The 17,263-nt window shown below is 46.6% G+C and overlaps 1 pseudogene; it reads left to right on the forward strand.

Moving 5' to 3' along the window:
• Window positions 1-17,263, forward strand: part of LOC142677663 (uncharacterized) — a 255,835-nt pseudogene that overhangs the window by 141,623 nt on the left and 96,949 nt on the right.

The raw sequence follows: 17,263 nt of genomic DNA on the forward strand, positions 1-17,263 counted from the left end.
ATCTTTCTTCATCATCATCATCTTCTCTGCATCTTGCTCCATCACCTTTCTTCTTCTTCTTCCTTCATCATCAGCTGTCTTCATCATATTCTTCTTTCATCATCAGCATCTTCTTGTTTCTTCATCAACATCGTCGTCTTCATCTACATCATCTTCTTCATCATCTTCTTCCTCCTCATCATCTTCTTCGTCATCAGCTTCTACATCATCATCTTCTTGCTCCTCCCACATCACATAGCACACACACCCCCCCCCCCCCCGTCGGCGGCCCCCTCCTCCTCCATCATCGTCGTCCTCCTCATCATCCTCCTCATCATACTCATCCTCCTCCTCATAATCATCCTCCCCCCTCCTCATCATCATCATCCCTCCTCCACATCATCCTCCCTCTCCATCTTCCTCCTCATCATCATCATCCTCCTCCTCCCTCATCATCCTCCCTCATCATCCTCATCATCCTCATCATCCTTCCTCCTCCTCCTCCCTTATCATGCTCCCTCATCATCCTCCTCATCATCATCATCCTCCCTCATTATCCTCCCTCATCATGCTCCCTCATCACCCTCCCTCTATATCCTTTCCTTCTCAACATAATCCTCCTCCTCATCGTCATCATCATCCCTCATCATCATAATCCTCCCTCATCATACTCCTCATCCTCCCTCATCACCCTCCTCATCATCATCATCCTCCTCCTCATCATTCTCCTTCATCATCCTCCTTCTCATCATCATTCTCCCACATCATCCTCCGCATCATCATCCTCCTCCTCATCATCCTCCTTCATCCTCCTCCTCCACCTCATCATCCTCCTCCCCCCTCATCATCCTCCTGCCCCTCAACATCCCCCTCCCTCCTCATCATCCTCATCATTATCTTCCTCCCTCATCATGCTCCTCCTCATTATCCTCCTCCTCATCATCCTCTTTATCATCCTCCCTCCTCCAACCTCCTCATCATTCTCCTACTCCTCATCATCATCCTCCTCCCTCCTCCTCATCATCATCATCATCCTCCCTCCTCCCCCTCATCATCCTCCACCTCCCTCAACATCCTCCTTCATCATCCTCCCTCCTTACCATAATCATATTCCTCCTTCATCATCCTTCACCTCCTCATCATTCTCCTCCTCATCATCCTCCCTCCTCCTCCTCCAACCTCCTCTTAAACCTCCTACTTCTCCACCAACCTCCTCCTCATCATCATCATCATCCCTCATCATCCTTCTCATCATCATCATCCTCCTCATCATCATCCTCCTCCCCCTCATCATCCTCCTCCCCCTCATCATCCCCCTCCCTCCTTATCATCCTCATAATTTTCATCCTCCCTCATCATGCTCTTTCGCAACCTCCTCCTCATCATCCTCCTCCTCATCATCATCCTCCTCATCATCATCATCCTCCTCCTCATCATCATCCTCCCTCCTCCTCATCATCCTCCTTCCTCATCATCCTCCTCCTCATCATCCTCCTCCTCATCATCCTCCTCCTCATCATCCTCCCTCCTCACCATCACCCTCATCATCCTACCCCTCCTCATCATCCTCCCACCTCATCATCCTCCTCATCATCCTTCTATTCATCATCCTCCTCATCATACTCATCCTCCTCCTCATCATCATCCTCCCTCCTCCTCATCATCCCCCCTCCTCCTCATCATCCTCCTTCATCATCATCCTCCTCATCATCATGCTCCCTCCTCATCATCCTCCTGCCTCCTCCTAATCATCATCCCTCTCCTCCTCGTGACCATTCTCCCTCCTCCTCATCATCATCCTCCCTCCTCCTCATCATCCCCCCTCCTGACCATCATCATCCCCCTTATTATCCTCATCCTCCTCCTCATCATCATCCTCCCTCCTCCTCACCATCCTCCTCCTCATCATAATCCTCCCTCATCATCCTCCTCCCTCATCATCCTCCCTCCTCATCCTCCCTCCTCCTCATCATCCTCCTCCCTCCTCATCATCATCCTCCTCCCTCCTCCCTCTCATCATCCTCCTCCTTTTCCTCATCATCCTCCTTCATCATCCTCCCTCCTTACCATAATCATCCTCCTCTCTCATCATCCTTCACCTCCTCATCATCCTCCCTCCTCATCATCCTCCCTCCTCACCATCACCCTCATCATCCTCCCTCCTCCTCATCATCCTCCCTCCTCATCATCCTCCTCATCACCCTCCTCATCATCGTCCTCCTCATCATCCTCCTCATCATACTCATCCTCCTCCTCATAATCATCCTCCCCCCTCCTCATCATCATCATCATCCCTCCTCCACATCATTCTCCCTCTCCATCCTCCTCCTCATCATCATCATCCTCCTCCTCCCTCATCATCCTCCCTCCTCCTCCCTTATCATGCTCCCTCATCATCATCCTCCTCCTCATCATCATCCTCCCTCATTATCGTCCCTCATCATGCTCCCTCATCACCCTCCCTCTATATCCTTTCCTCCTGAACATCATCATCCTCCTCCTCCTCATCATCATCCCTCATCATCATAATCCTCCCTCATCATCCTCCTCATCATCATCCTCCCTCATCATCATCCTCCCTCATCACCCTCCTCCTCATCATCATCATCATCATCCTCCTTCATCCTCCTCCTCCTCATCAGCCTCATCATCCTCCTGCCCCTCAACATCCCCCTCCCTCCTCATCATCCTCATCTTCCTCCCTCATCATGCTCCTCTTCATTATCCTCCTCATCATCCTCATTATCATCCTCCCTCCTCCAACCTCCTCCTCATCATCCTCCTCATCATCATCCTTCTCCAACCTCCTCATCATCATCCTCCCTCATTATCATCGTCATCATCCTCCCTCATCATCCTCCGCATAATCATCCTCCTCCTCATCATCATTCTCCCTTCTCCTCATCATCCTCCTCCTCATCATCCTCCCTCATCATCCTTCTCCTCATCATCATCATCCTCCTCATCATCATCATCCTCCCTCCTCATCATCATTCTCCCTCATCCTCCTCCTCCCTCTTCTCATCATGATCCTCCTCCTCCATCCTCCCTCATCCTCCTCCTCCAACCTCTTCATCATCCTCCCTCCTCCTCCTCCAACCTCCTCCTCATCATCCTCCTTCTCAAACCTCCTCCTCCTCATCATCCTCCATCCTCCAACCTCCTCCTCATCATCTTCCTTCTCCTCACCATCCTCTTCCATCCTCCGCATCATCCTCATCATCATCATCATCCTTCCTTCTCCAACCTCCTCCTCATCATCCTCCTCTAACCTCCTCATCATCATCCTCCCTCATCATCCTCCTCATCATTATCATCATCCTCCTCATAATCATCTTCCCTCATCATCATCCTCTGCATCATCATCCTCCTCCTCATCCTCCTCATCATTGTCAGGGATCATTACCATGTATATTGTTTGAAAAATATTATCCTCACACATATGTATATACATTTCAGTTCTTTGTGTAATATACTGATATATAATAAGTTCTTTGTTCATGTCGGACACACCTATGGAAGACACCGCCCCCTGGAATGCAAGAAGAGTGAGTCTGAGAACTTGCAGCTGAAAAGCCGGTGGGGGCTTGGGCACTCCCACATCTCTAGGGAGGAGGCATGTGTCTTTTCCTGTGTTTCTTTGTTCTGAATAAAGTCAGTTCTCTTCTTGTCTAATCGAGGGAAAGCTGTGTACCAAACATCTCTGGCTGGTTTACTTCTTTCCAGGCATGCCTTCAGCTTTCAATTTACAGAGGTGGTTATTCGGTGTGAAATAACAGGGGACGGAAGCCACCCTGAAATACGGACCAGACATCTTTTGCGCCCGAACAGGGACCTCACTCGAGAAAATATCGAAATCCGGATAACCGACAAACACAGGGTGAAACAGAGGACCCAGGATTGCCCACTGATAAAGAATTTGATCACCTCCGCAATAACACGGTAAGCGAGTTGATTTTATGAATCTTCGTCTTATCTGTGTTTGTGGACGGTCTTGTGGCGATCTGTAGAACCCTTTTGTTGATTCCCTGGATTATCTCAGGCGACAGAGGTGATATTTTCCGCTGTGAGGTCGAAAACCTGTGAGTCCTTAGTCGTGCCCGACTAACCATCCTCTGGGTAATTAGGGACTAGATAGTAATATAACCTGTCTTATACAGGGGCACGCGGGCACAGTACATGTGTGATAAGTCGTGGATAGTATTATAACCTGTCATATACAGGTGCACGCAGGGTGTGTCTAAACACTGATAAGTTGTGGATAGTATTATAACCTGTCTTATACGCGGGCATGCGGGCACGGTAAACTGTGCGATAAGACGTGTGATAAGTCGTGGGACAGGCGCATGCGGGGTGCAACGCACTGATAAGTCGTGTATTAAATTGTAGGTAATATATTAACCAGATCAGAGAGTTGTAGACCGAAAATTGATATATAAATTGCGTGTATAATATAGACTGTTAGAATGGATGGTTTACGGTCCATATTAAAATCATCAGGATCACCCGATCCTATTCATGATTTGGTGAAGCGAATGGAAGTTAGCAATAAGAAAGGTATTGTATGTTGTATGTATTAGAAAACACAGGACCAGCCGACGCCCGGTAATCGCATCCGTACCTCATGTTGAGTGTGTCCTCATTGTGGGCAGGAAACTCCCCCCCCACAGCTGCGCAATGTGTTTCCAATGGGAGAGGCTGCCCCCCACCCGTCCCTGATGTGGCCACGCCCGGCCCAACCAACTCAGTAGGAAATAATCGCCTTGTTAATTTTGTCATTTGTAACACATTCTGCAGTGTCTTTTCTATTTTTAGGTTCCATTCTAGTGTGCGGGACGCTGTTCACTGATGAAACAACATGTCATCATAATATAGGGATGGTGGCCGACAGATTGGACTGTTACAGATTATGTGTTTGATGATTTGAACGTAGATAATTCCTATACAATGGTGTGATGAATGATTGCAGATACGTATGTTGTTTTGCCGGCATTGAAAGAGTTAAGATTGCGAGACTAGAAGCTGTGTGTGACCACCCCCCCCCCCCCACCCCCTGTAGTATGCTGTGTTTGGGAGGAGGAGGGGGGGCTGACTGGGTGCAGTCTGCAGACAAAGGATTTCAATATGCACTGCTTTTAGATATATATATATATATCAGTGATGTCTACAAACCTAAATAAATTTCTTCTCTTTGCGCATGCGCTGTTGTTTATAAAAGTTACGATATTTATGTGTTATGATGTGATCAGATTTCATGTGTTTTGATGTTAATTCAGACGTATTAAACTACAGATACTGTGAGACACGGAGTTTTGAAAATGTATGTGCCCCCACCGTTCCCTATTTTTATATACAGTTTATTGATTTGCAGTAATTAATGTTATCAGAGATAATATTTTCTGTTTTATTGAATAACTAACTACAATTGTTTTGTTTTTGATTTCACACATGAGTCATGTCATTGTAAAGATAAAATGTATTTTCGTCATGGAAAAACTCATTTTTGTTTCAGGCTGTTGTACATTACAGAGGGTTAAACTAGTGCCCGACTTTGTTATGTTGAGATGTAGTTTTAAACTCTGCTACATTACTTTCGCAGAATCCACAAAGGGGGGAATGGTGAAGGGACTGATAAGGTATAATTTTGGTTTGTTTTGAATTAATGAATTTGGTTTCAGGAGATCTACAAAATGTGTAAGAGACCCCAATGAGTAACCCAGATTACATGTGTATGAGACCCCAATGAGTAATCCAGATTAAATGTGTATGACAATAATCTAAACATTGAGGTTTTTCTGTGTAGATGGTTCCAGATCTTTACAGAATGGTGAATATGGCACTGGGTATGCTGTGCTGTAGTCTCCACCCAATATGAGGTATTGTGTAAAAGACCATCCCCCTCCAGTTACACAGGAGGCAGAGGTGACGTCACCCACACGAGTCTTTATAGATTTAGATGGGGGAGAAGGCAAAACACAAATTGTCTGAACATTGTTAATTTGATGTAAAGTTTTTAGGAATTTTTTTATTTTTATTTGTTTTTGTATTAATCAAGTATTTACAGAACCTGATAAAAGTGAGATTCTCACAGTGTTCTGGATTATCAGATGAGTGTGGAGAAGTGGATAACATTTGTTTGTTTTTTAGAGAATGAAGATGCCACCCCTTTGAGATGTTCTATCTATATGTGACATGGGTTTTTAATGTAAATTTGTAATAAAGAGATATTTTATTATACAGTATGTACAAGCCGGGATACGAGGCACCAGGTAAATTACTCAGAAACCACTCTCACCTTCTTGTTTATCTCAAGGAGCGGAACTAGAGGTGCTCGCTGCGACTGTAACCTGGCAGAAGGTAAGACTCCCGACATTTACACTGACTCTAGGTACGCTTTTGGCATCGCCCACAATTATGGGCCCATTGGTAGTAGGAATTTTATTGGATCATCGGGTAAGCCAATTGAGAGAGCAAGAGAAGACAGAACTGACAACAAGAGTATGTGCAGCCAGGTGTCAGTAAATTGGCTTGTCCCTGGATACAATAATGTCACCACTAGGTTTGTAGCAGCCGGCATGATGTGCGCACGGCGTGACATAGGTAAAACAGCAAAGGTACCTGTGAAAAGTGCGGCCAGATTACCCGTCCCAACGACTGCAGAACATACAACTACCCGAGGTAGAAGTGTATGACAATGTGCTCGTGTGTGTAGATCTGTTCTCAGGGGGGCCTGAAGCCCGGCCCGTATCTTCCCCACTGCAGACGTTGTGTGTAAGTGACAGGGGAATAGTGTTATCCCAAGTATTGAACTGGTGTTTGTACAATGATAAGATGTCAGCAGTTCTCTAGACGTTGTTCCAAGGTTAGTTTGTTTAATAACTGTATTTAAGAAGTGTTGTGGGAATATTAAATACTGAGGTTAAGTTTTATGTAAAGTTCTGGACCAGCTTCAGCATTGGACTATTGGAGGCGTCAGATAAAAGGTACAGAAGCGGAATATTCCCATTTGTAAACATTTTTATTTGTTTATTTTTGTTGTTGTGAAAGGGAAATTTTAGAGCAGAGAATTCTGTGCAGTGTATATGTGTAGATATACAGTGAAGGAAATAAGTATTTGATTCCTTGCTGATTTTGTAAGTTTGCCCACTGTCAAAGTCATGAAGAGTCTAGAATTTTTAGGCTAGGTTAATTTTACCAGTGAGAGATAGATTATATAAAAAAAAAAAAAGAAAATCACATAGTCAAAATTATATATATTTATTTGCATTGTGCACAGAGAAATAAGTATTTGATCCCTTTGGCAAACAAGACTTAATACTTGGTGGCAAAACCCTTGTTGGCAAGCACAGCAGTCAGACGTTTTTTGTAGTTGATGATGAGGTTTGCACACATGTTAGATGGAATTTTGGCCCACTCCTCTTTGCAGATCATCTGTAAATCATTAAGATTTCGAGGCTGTCGCTTAGCAACTCGGATCTTCAGCTCCCTCCATAAGTTTTCGATGGGATTAAGGTCTGGAGACTGGCTAGGCCACTCCATGACCTTAATGTGCTTCTTTTTGAGCCACTAATTTGTTGCCTTGGCTGTATGTTTCGGGTCATTGTCGTGCTGGAAGACCCAGCCACGAGCCATTTTTAATGTCCTGGTGGAGGGAAGGAGGTTGTCACTCAGGATTTGACGGTACATGGCTCCATCCATTCTCCCATTGATGCGGTGTAGTAGTCCTGTGCCCTTAGCAGAGAAACACCCCCAAAACATAATGTTTCCACCTCCATGCTTGACAGTGGGGACGGTGTTCTTTGGGTCATAGGCAGCATTTCTCTTCCTCCAAACACGGCGAGTTGAGTTAATGCCAAAGAGCTCAATTTTATTCTCATCTGACCACAGCACCTTCTCCCAATCACTCTCAGAATCATCCAGATGTTGATTTGCAAACTTCAGATGGGCCTGTACATGTGCCTTCTTGAGCAGGGGGACCTTGCGGGCACTGCAGGATTTTAATCCATTACGGCGTAATGTGTTAACAATGGTTTTATTGGTGACTGTGGTCCCAGCTGCCTTGAGATCATTAACAAGTTCCCCCGTGTAGTTTTCGGCTGAGCTCTCACCTTCCTCAGGATCAAGGATACCCCACGAGGTGAGATTTTGCATGGAGCCCCAGATCGATGTGGATTGACAGTCATTTTGTATGTCTTCCATTTTCTTACTATTGCACCAACAGTTGTCTCCTTCTCACCCAGCGTCTTACTTATGGTTTTGTAGCCCATTCCAGCCTTGTGCAGGTCTATGATCTTGTCCCTGACATCCTTAGAAAGCTCTTTGGTCTTGCCCATGTTGTAGAGGTTAGAGTCAGACTGATCATTGAGTCTGTGGACAGGAGTCTCTTATACAGGTGACCATGTAAGAGCTGTCTATAATGCAGGCACCAAGTTGATTTGGAGCAGTAACTGGTCTGGAGGAGGCTGAACTCTTAATGGTTGGTAGGGGATCAAATACTTATTTCTCTGTGCACAATGCAAATAAATAGAGATCATTTTGACAATGGGATTTTCTGTTTTTTTTTTTTTATATAATCTATCTCTCACTGGTAAAATTAACCTAGCCTAAAAATTCTAGAATCTTCATGACTTTGACAGTGGGCAAACTTACAAAATCAGCAAGGGATCAAATACTTATTTCCTTCACTGTATATAAAGAAGAAGAATCAGTTTGTAGGTATCAGTTTTAGTTACTGACCAGTGTGAACGTTTAAAATAAATCTGTCATTGTTAATGTTTTTCTTCAAGTTAATTATCTGATTAAGATCAATTACTGATCAGGCTATGAAAAGCTTGTTCTCCACAGGAAGAGTCCAACTGGGAGCGGAAGGCGTGAGAACCAGATTCTAACAGAATGTGGACGGATAAAGGAAGGTAAACCGGTACCACCCAAGGCACTCTTGATGGCACTTGCATTGATGGTGTATGACCTCACATATGCCCCAAGACTGCAAGGATCGACGTGGTAAGATCTAATTGGTATGTCCCAGGCTTTACAGCTGATGCTGCTAAATTCTGTTGGAGCTGTTTGATTTGCCTCCAGAACAGTCCTGGCAGACCGGTGTTAACTTTATCATACCCACCTCACACAAAGAGAACCGACCTTGAGAGGCCTTCCCAGGTAGAACGAACCAGATTAGAGTAAGAAAAATTGGTTTGAGACACTTGTCAGATAAACATGTGGAATCTGTGTATATTTCTGTGAGGTGGAGATGTTCTAGGTAATCAGCTGAGATCAAGGTACAAATCCTGCTGAAAGAGTGTCACCAAGTGCAAATGAAATGTACCCAATAATTACACATCTTCTAGGTGCCCTGTCCATTGTAACAGAGAAGTTTTTCTTATATAAAAGGTGTTTGATGTCATTTAAGGGCCTGACATTATTGTATGTACTTAGAACAACGTTTATAGTGTATGCGAATGATGTTATCACCAGATTAGTATTTATATTAACAATTGAAAAGAGTTGGGGGTCCCCAGCAAGTGCCAGTAAACATGAACTAAAAGACTTTTAACACAATGAACTCCATCACTGAGATGCGGCAGGCGCAGCCTGAGCCAGTACAACGTGTTTATCATGAACTGACGGCAGTGTCACAATTCTAAGCAGCCGCCCAGACAAGTAACTTAACGGAGGAAGAGTACAGATGCGGATGCGGAGGGTTGGTGGTAGTCACAATACAACTCCACTACTCCATCTACGTGGGATCTCACCCCAGGCTCACAACATGAGGTGTTCTGTACAGCACGCTGACGTAAACTAAAGGAGACGGTGTCTGACAGATGAGAAGTACCAAACCAAGTCCTGATGACATCAGCAAAAATCAAAGTAAAGACCAAAGACCTGAGTGAATCCGTCAGCAGTATCAAGTCTTTTGATAAGTAAGTGGCTAGGAGGGGGTAATAATAACTTCCCCACTGGACACCTACGTAGTCTGACTCCACAATTGTGTGGGTTACCCTGAGGGTGACAGTCAGTGAAGAGCAGAAGACAGGAGAAGAAGGGGACGATGGTGTACAGGACTGGCAATGAACTGATGGGACCCGAAACCTGAGGGTGATAGCATGAGATGGGTGATAGCATTATATTATTAGTTGAGGCCCTATTGTTTATATTGTCTGAGGTTTATAATTATAATGTGTGTAAATATGCCACGGTGCTGCAAATTACAATCTGAGAAGTTTATGTGAAGGTGTGAGGTGAAGGTCACTGGTTGTTGTCACTCATATGTAAGAAGTACATGGCAGCAATGACAGCCCGGAGGTCATGTTACCCGGGGGTCTTTAGGTTTGGGGAAGATGCTGCCCATGACCTGTTGTTTCTGCAGGGGTAGAAGTCCCATTAGGACAGTAAGTGACAGTGCGACAATTATTACCGTTATTAAAATGTAGACTGGATTAATTATATATATTACAACCAGCAGCGGTTTGTAGATTATACCAAGACAACCATCCTGTATCCTGAGAATAGGGAAAGTTAGGACCACTCCGAAACCTTGGAAGCCCACGTACAAAGGGGGGTTATTTATAAGGAGTAGCTCGTCTCAAGCTGGTGAAGAAATCCAAAACCCCTACCCGCCTGGTTTGAGTGGTCAGTGGTAGGTTGCTAGGCAAGACTCAGGGATAGAGTAATAATATTTTTAGGGGGGACTGTCAGGGATCATTACCATGTATATTGTTTGAAAAATATTATCCTCACACATATGTATATACATTTCAGTTCTTTGTGTAATATACTGATATATAATAAGTTCTTTGTTCATGTCGGACACACCTATGGAAGACACCGCCCCCTGGAATGCAAGAAGAGTGAGTCTGAGAACTTGCAGCTAAGAAGCCGGTGGGGGCTTGGGCACTCCACATCTCTAGGGAGGAGGCATGTGTCTTTTCCTGTGTTTCTTTGTTCTGAATAAAGTCAGTTCTCTTCTTGTCTGATCGAGGGAAAGCTGTGTACCAAACATCTCTGGCTGGTTTACTTCTTTCCAGGCATGCCTTCAGCTTTCAATTTACAGAGGTGGTTATTTGGTGTGAAATAACAGGGGACGGAAGCCACCCTGAAATACGGACCTGACATCATCATTCTCCCTCCTCCTTATCATCATCATAATCCTCCTCCTCATCATCCTTCCTCATCCTCCTCCTCATCATCATCATCTTGCTCCTCATCATCCTCCCTCCTCCACCTCCATCCTCCCTCATCATCCTGCTCCTCATCATAAATCATCATCCTCCCCCTCATCATCCTCCTCCTCTTCATCATTCTGCCTCATCATCTTGCCTCTCCATCCTCCTCCTCATCATCATCATAATCATGATCTCTGCCCTCATCATTATCATCCTCCTCCTCATCATCCTCCTTCCTCCTCATCATCCTACTTCTATCTCATCATCCTCCCAGATCATCCTCCATCCTCCTCCTCATCATCCTCCCCCTCCTCCACCAAACTCCTCCTCATCACCATCCTCCCTCATCATCCTCCTCCTCAACATCCTTCTCCTCATCATCATCCCTCATCATCCTCCTCCTCCTCATCATCCTCATCATCATCCTCATCATCATCCTCCTCATCATCATCATCCTCCCTCATCATCCTCCTTCATCATCATCCTTCTCCTCTTCATCATCCTTCCTCATCATCCTCCTCCTCCTCATCATCATCCTCCTCATCATCCTCCTCTAACCTCCTCATCATCATCCTCCCTCATCATCCTCCTCATCATCATCCTCCCTCATTATCATCCTCCGCATCATTATCTTCCTCCTCATCATCATCCTCCCTCATCCTCCTCATCCTGCTCCTCATCATCCTCCCTCCTCCACCTCCATCCTCCCTCATCATCCTCCTCATCATCCTCCCCCTCCTCCACCAAACTCCTCCTCATCACCATCCTCCCTCATCATCCTCCTCCTCCTCATCATCATCCTCATCATCCCACATCATAATCCTCCTCATCATCATCCTCCTCCTCATCATCCTCCTCATCATCATCCTACTCATCATCCTCATCATCATCCTCCCTTATCTTCCTCCTTCATCATCCTCCTCCTCCTCATCGTCCTCCTCCTCATCATCCTCCTTCATCATCATCCTTCTCCTCTTCATCATCCTTCCTCATCCTCCTCCTCCTTATCATCCTCCTCATCATCCTCATCATAATCATCATCCTCCCCCTCATCATCCTCCTCCTCTTCATCATTCTGCCTCATCATCTTGCCTCTCCATCCTCCTCCTCATCATCATAATCCTCTGCCCTCATCATTATCATCCTCCTCCTCCTCATCATCCTCCTTCCTCCTCATCATCCTACTCCTATCTCATCATCCTCCCTGATCATCCTCCATCCTCCTCCTCATCATCCTCCCCCTCCTCCACCAAACTCCTCCTCATCACCATCCTCCCTCATCATCCTCCTCATCATCATCCCTCATCATCCTCCTCCTCATCATCCTCATCATCATCCTCCTCATCATCCTCCTCATCATCCTCCTCATCATCCTCCTCATCATCATCCTCCTCATCATCATCATCCTCCCTCATCATCCTCCTCATCGTCCTCCTCCTCATCATCCTCCTTCATCATCATCCTTCTCCTCTTCATCATCCTTCCTCATCATCCTCCTCCTCCTCATCATCATCCTCCTCCTCATCATCCTCCTCTAACCTCCTCATCATCATCCTGACTCATCATCCTCCTCATCATCCTCCCTCATTATCATCCTCCGCATCATTATCATCCTCCTCATCATCATCCTCCCTCATCCTCCTCCTCATCATCCTGCTCCTCATCATCCTCCCTCCTCCACCTCCATCCTCCCTCATCATCCTCCTCATCATCCTCCCCCTCCTCCACCAAACTCCTCCTCATCACCATCCTCCCTCATCATCCTCCTCCTCCTCATCATCATCATCCTCATCATCATCATCCTCATCATCCCACATCATAATCCTCTTCATCATCATCCTCCTCATCATCATCCTACTCATCATCCTCCTCATCATCATCCTCCCTTATCTTCCTCCTTCATCATCCTCCTCCTCCTCATCATCCTCCTTCATCATCATCCTTCTCCTCTTCATCATCCTTCCTCATCATCCTCCTCCTCCTTATCATCCTCCTCATCATCCTCACTCCTCCTCCATCCTCCCTCCTCCTTCTCCATCCTCCCGAATCATCATCCTCCTCCTCCTCCATTCTTCTCCTCCTCCTCCTCATCAACCTCACTCCTCCAACCTCCTTCTCATCATCCTCCTCAAACCTCCTCCTCATCACTATCCTCCCTCATCATCCTCCTCCTCATCATTCTCCTCCTCATCCTCCTCATCATCATCCTCCTTCCTCATCTTCCTGTTCCTCATCATCACCATCATCCTCCCTCCTCCTCCATCCTCCCCCTTCTCATCGTCATCCTCCTCCTCATCATCATCCTCCCTCCTTCATCCTCCTCCATCCATCCTCCCTCCTCCTCCTCATCATCATAATCCTCCTCCTCATCATCATCCTACCTCATCATCCTCCTCCTCCTCCTCATCGTCCTCCTCCTCATCATCCTCCTTCATCATCATCCTTCTCCTCTTCATCATCCTCCCTCATCATCCTCCTCATCATCATCCCTCATCATCCTCCTCCTCATCATCCTCATCATCATCCTCCTCATCATCCTCCTCATCATCCTCCTCATCATCCTCCTCATCATCATCATCCTCCCTCATCATCCTCCTCATCGTCCTCCTCCTCATCATCCTCCTTCATCATCATCCTTCTCCTCTTCATCATCCTTCCTCATCATCCTCCTCCTCCTCATCATCATCCTCCTCCTCATCATCCTCCTCTAACCTCCTCATCATCATCCTGACTCATCATCCTCCTCATCATCATCCTCCCTCATTATCATCCTCCGCATCATTATCATCCTCCTCATCATCATCCTCCCTCATCCTCCTCCTCATCATCCTGCTCCTCATCATCCTCCCTCCTCCACCTCCATCCTCCCTCATCATCCTCCTCATCATCCTCCCCTCCTCCACCAAACTCCTCCTCATCACCATCCTCCCTCATCATCCTCCTCCTCCTCATCATCATCATCCTCATCATCCCACATCATAATCCTCTTCATCATCCTCCTCATCATCATCCTACTCATCATCCTCCTCATCATCATCCTCCCTTATCTTCCTCCTTCATCATCCTCCTCCTCCTCATCATCCTCCTTCATCATCATCCTTCTCCTCTTCATCATCCTTCCTCATCATCCTCCTCCTCCTTATCATCCTCCTCATCATCCTCACTCCTCCTCCATCCTCCCTCCTCCTTCTCCATCCTCCCGAATCATCATCCTCCTCCTCCTCCATTCTTCTCCTCCTCCTCCTCATCAACCTCACTCCTCCAACCTCCTTCTCATCATCCTCCTCAAACCTCCTCCTCATCACTATCCTCCCTCATCATCCTCCTCCTCATCATTCTCCTCCTCATCCTCCTCATCATCATCCTCCTTCCTCATCTTCCTGTTCCTCATCATCACCATCATCCTCCCTCCTCCTCCATCCTCCCCCTTCTCATCGTCATCCTCCTCCTCATCATCATCCTCCCTCCTTCATCCTCCTCCATCCATCCTCCCTCCTCCTCCTCATCATCATAATCCTCCTCCTCATCATCATCCTACCTCATCATCCTCCTCCTCCTCCTCATCGTCCTCCTCCTCATCATCCTCCTTCATCATCATCCTTCTCCTCTTCATCATCCTTCCTCATCATCCTCCTCCTCCTCATCATCATATCCTCCTCCTCCTCATCATACTCCTCTAACCTCATCATCATCCTCCCTCGTCATCCTCCTCATCATCATCCTCCCTCATCATCATCCTCCGCATCATTATCATCCTCCTCATCATCATCCTCCTTATCATCGTCCTCCCTCATCATCCTCCCTCATCCTCCTCCTCATCATCATCATCCTGCTCCTCATTATCCTCCCTCCTCCACCTCCATCCTCCCTCATCATCCTCCTCCTCATCATCCTCCCCCTCCTCCACCAAACTCCTCCTCATCACCATCCTCACTCATCATCCTCCTTCTCATCATCATCCCACATCATCCTCCTCCTCCTCATCATCATCCTCCTCCTCATCATCCTACTCATCATCCTCCCTTATCTTCCTCCCTCATCATCCTCCTCCTCCTCATCGTCCTCCTCCTCATCATCCTCCTTCATCATCATCCTTCTCGTCTTCCTCATCCTTCCTCATCATCCTCCTCATCATCCTCCTCCTTATCATCCTCCTCATCATCCTCACTCCTCCTCCATCCTCCCTCCTCCTTCTCCATCCTCCCGACTCATCCTCCTCCTCCTCCATTCTTCTCCTCCTCCTCCTCACCATCCTCACTCCTCCAACCTCCTTCTCATCATCCTCCTCCAACCTCCTCCTCATCACTATCCTCCCTCATCATCCTTCTCATCATCCTCCTCCTCATCATCCTCCTCCCTCATCATCATCCTCCTCCCTCATCTTCCTGTTCCTCATCATCATCATCATCATCACCATCATCCACCCTCCTCCTCCATCCTCCCCCTTCTCATCATCCTCCTCCTCATCATCCTCCTTCCTTCATCCTCCTCCATCCATCCTCCCTCCTCCTCCTCATCATAATCCTCCTCCTCCTCATCATCATCCTACCTCATCATCCTCCTCATCATCATCATCCTCCCTCATCATCCTTATCATCATCCTCCCTCATCATCCGCCTCCTCATCATCCTCCCTCATCCTCCTCCTCCTCCTTATCATCCTCCCTCCTCCTCGTCCTTCTCCATCCTCCTCCCTCCTCATCATCCTCCCTCCTCCTCCACATCCCGCCTCATTATCCTCCTCATCAAACTCCCTCCTCCTCCATCATTCTCCTCCAACCTTCTCCCTCCTCATCCTCCAACCTCCTCATCCTCCTCCAACCTCCTCATCCTCCTCCTCCAACCATCTCCCTCCTCCAACCTCCATCTCCCTCCTCCAACCTCTTCATCCTCCAACCTCCTCCTCATCCATCCTCATGCTCCTCCTCCAACCTTCTCCCTCCTCCAACCTCCTGCTCCTCCTCCAACCTCCTCCCTCCTCTTCATCCTCCTTCCTCCTCCAACCTTTTATTCCCTCCTCTTCCCCCCTCCTCATCCTCCAACCATCTTCCTCCTCCTCAACCTCCTCCCCCTCCTCCTCCCTCCTCATCCTCCTCCAACCTTTTCCCTCCAACCTCCTCATCCTCCTCCAAACTCCTCATCCTCCTCCAACCTCCTCCCTCCTCATCATCCTCCTTCCTCATCATCCTCCACCAACCTTCTCCCTCCTCCATCCTTTTTCTAGCTCCTCCAACCTCCTCATCCTCCTCCCCCTCATAATCCTCCTCCTCCCTCCTTATCATCCTCTAACCTCCTCATCATCCTCCCTCTTCCTCCAACCTCCTCATCATCCTCCCTCATCCTCCAACCTCATCATCATCCTCCCTCATCCTCCAAACTCATCATCCTTCTCCTCCCTCCTCCTCCAACCTCCTCATCATCCAACCTCCTCATCATCCATCCTCCTCCTTCCAACCTCCTCCTCATCCCCCAACCTCCTCCTTCCAACCTCCTCCTCATCCCCCAATCTCCTCATCTTCCAATCTCCTCATCCTCCTAATGAACACCTTATGATCCTCCAACCTACTCATCCTCCAACCTCCTCATCCTTCAACCTACTCATCTTCCAACCTCCTCATCCTCCAACCTCCTCATCATAATCCTGCACAGTACTAGTTATATCTAGTCATAATAATCCTGTGCACTACTAGTTATATCTAGTCATAATAATCCTGTGCAGTACTAGTTATATCTTGTCATAATAATCCTGTGCAGTACTAGTTATACCTAGTCATAATAATCCTGCGCAGTACTAGTTATATCTAGTCATAATAATCTTGTGCAGTACTAATTGCATCTAGTCATAATAATCCTGTGCAGAACTAGTTATATCTAGTCATAATAATCCTGCACAGTACTAGTTATATCTAGTCATAGTAATCCTGTGCTGTACTAGTTATATCTAGTCATAATATTCCTGAACAGTACTAATTATATTTAGTCATAATAATACTGTGCAATACTAGTTATATCTAGTCATAATAATCCTGTGCAGTACTAGTTATACCTAGTTATATCTAGTCATAATAATCCTGTGCAGTACTAGTTATACCTAGTCATAATAATCCTGCACATTACTAGTTA

This window comes from Rhinoderma darwinii (assembly GCF_050947455.1).
Source record: "Rhinoderma darwinii isolate aRhiDar2 chromosome 2 unlocalized genomic scaffold, aRhiDar2.hap1 SUPER_2_unloc_44, whole genome shotgun sequence".
Taxonomy (NCBI): Eukaryota; Metazoa; Chordata; class Amphibia; order Anura; family Rhinodermatidae; genus Rhinoderma; species Rhinoderma darwinii.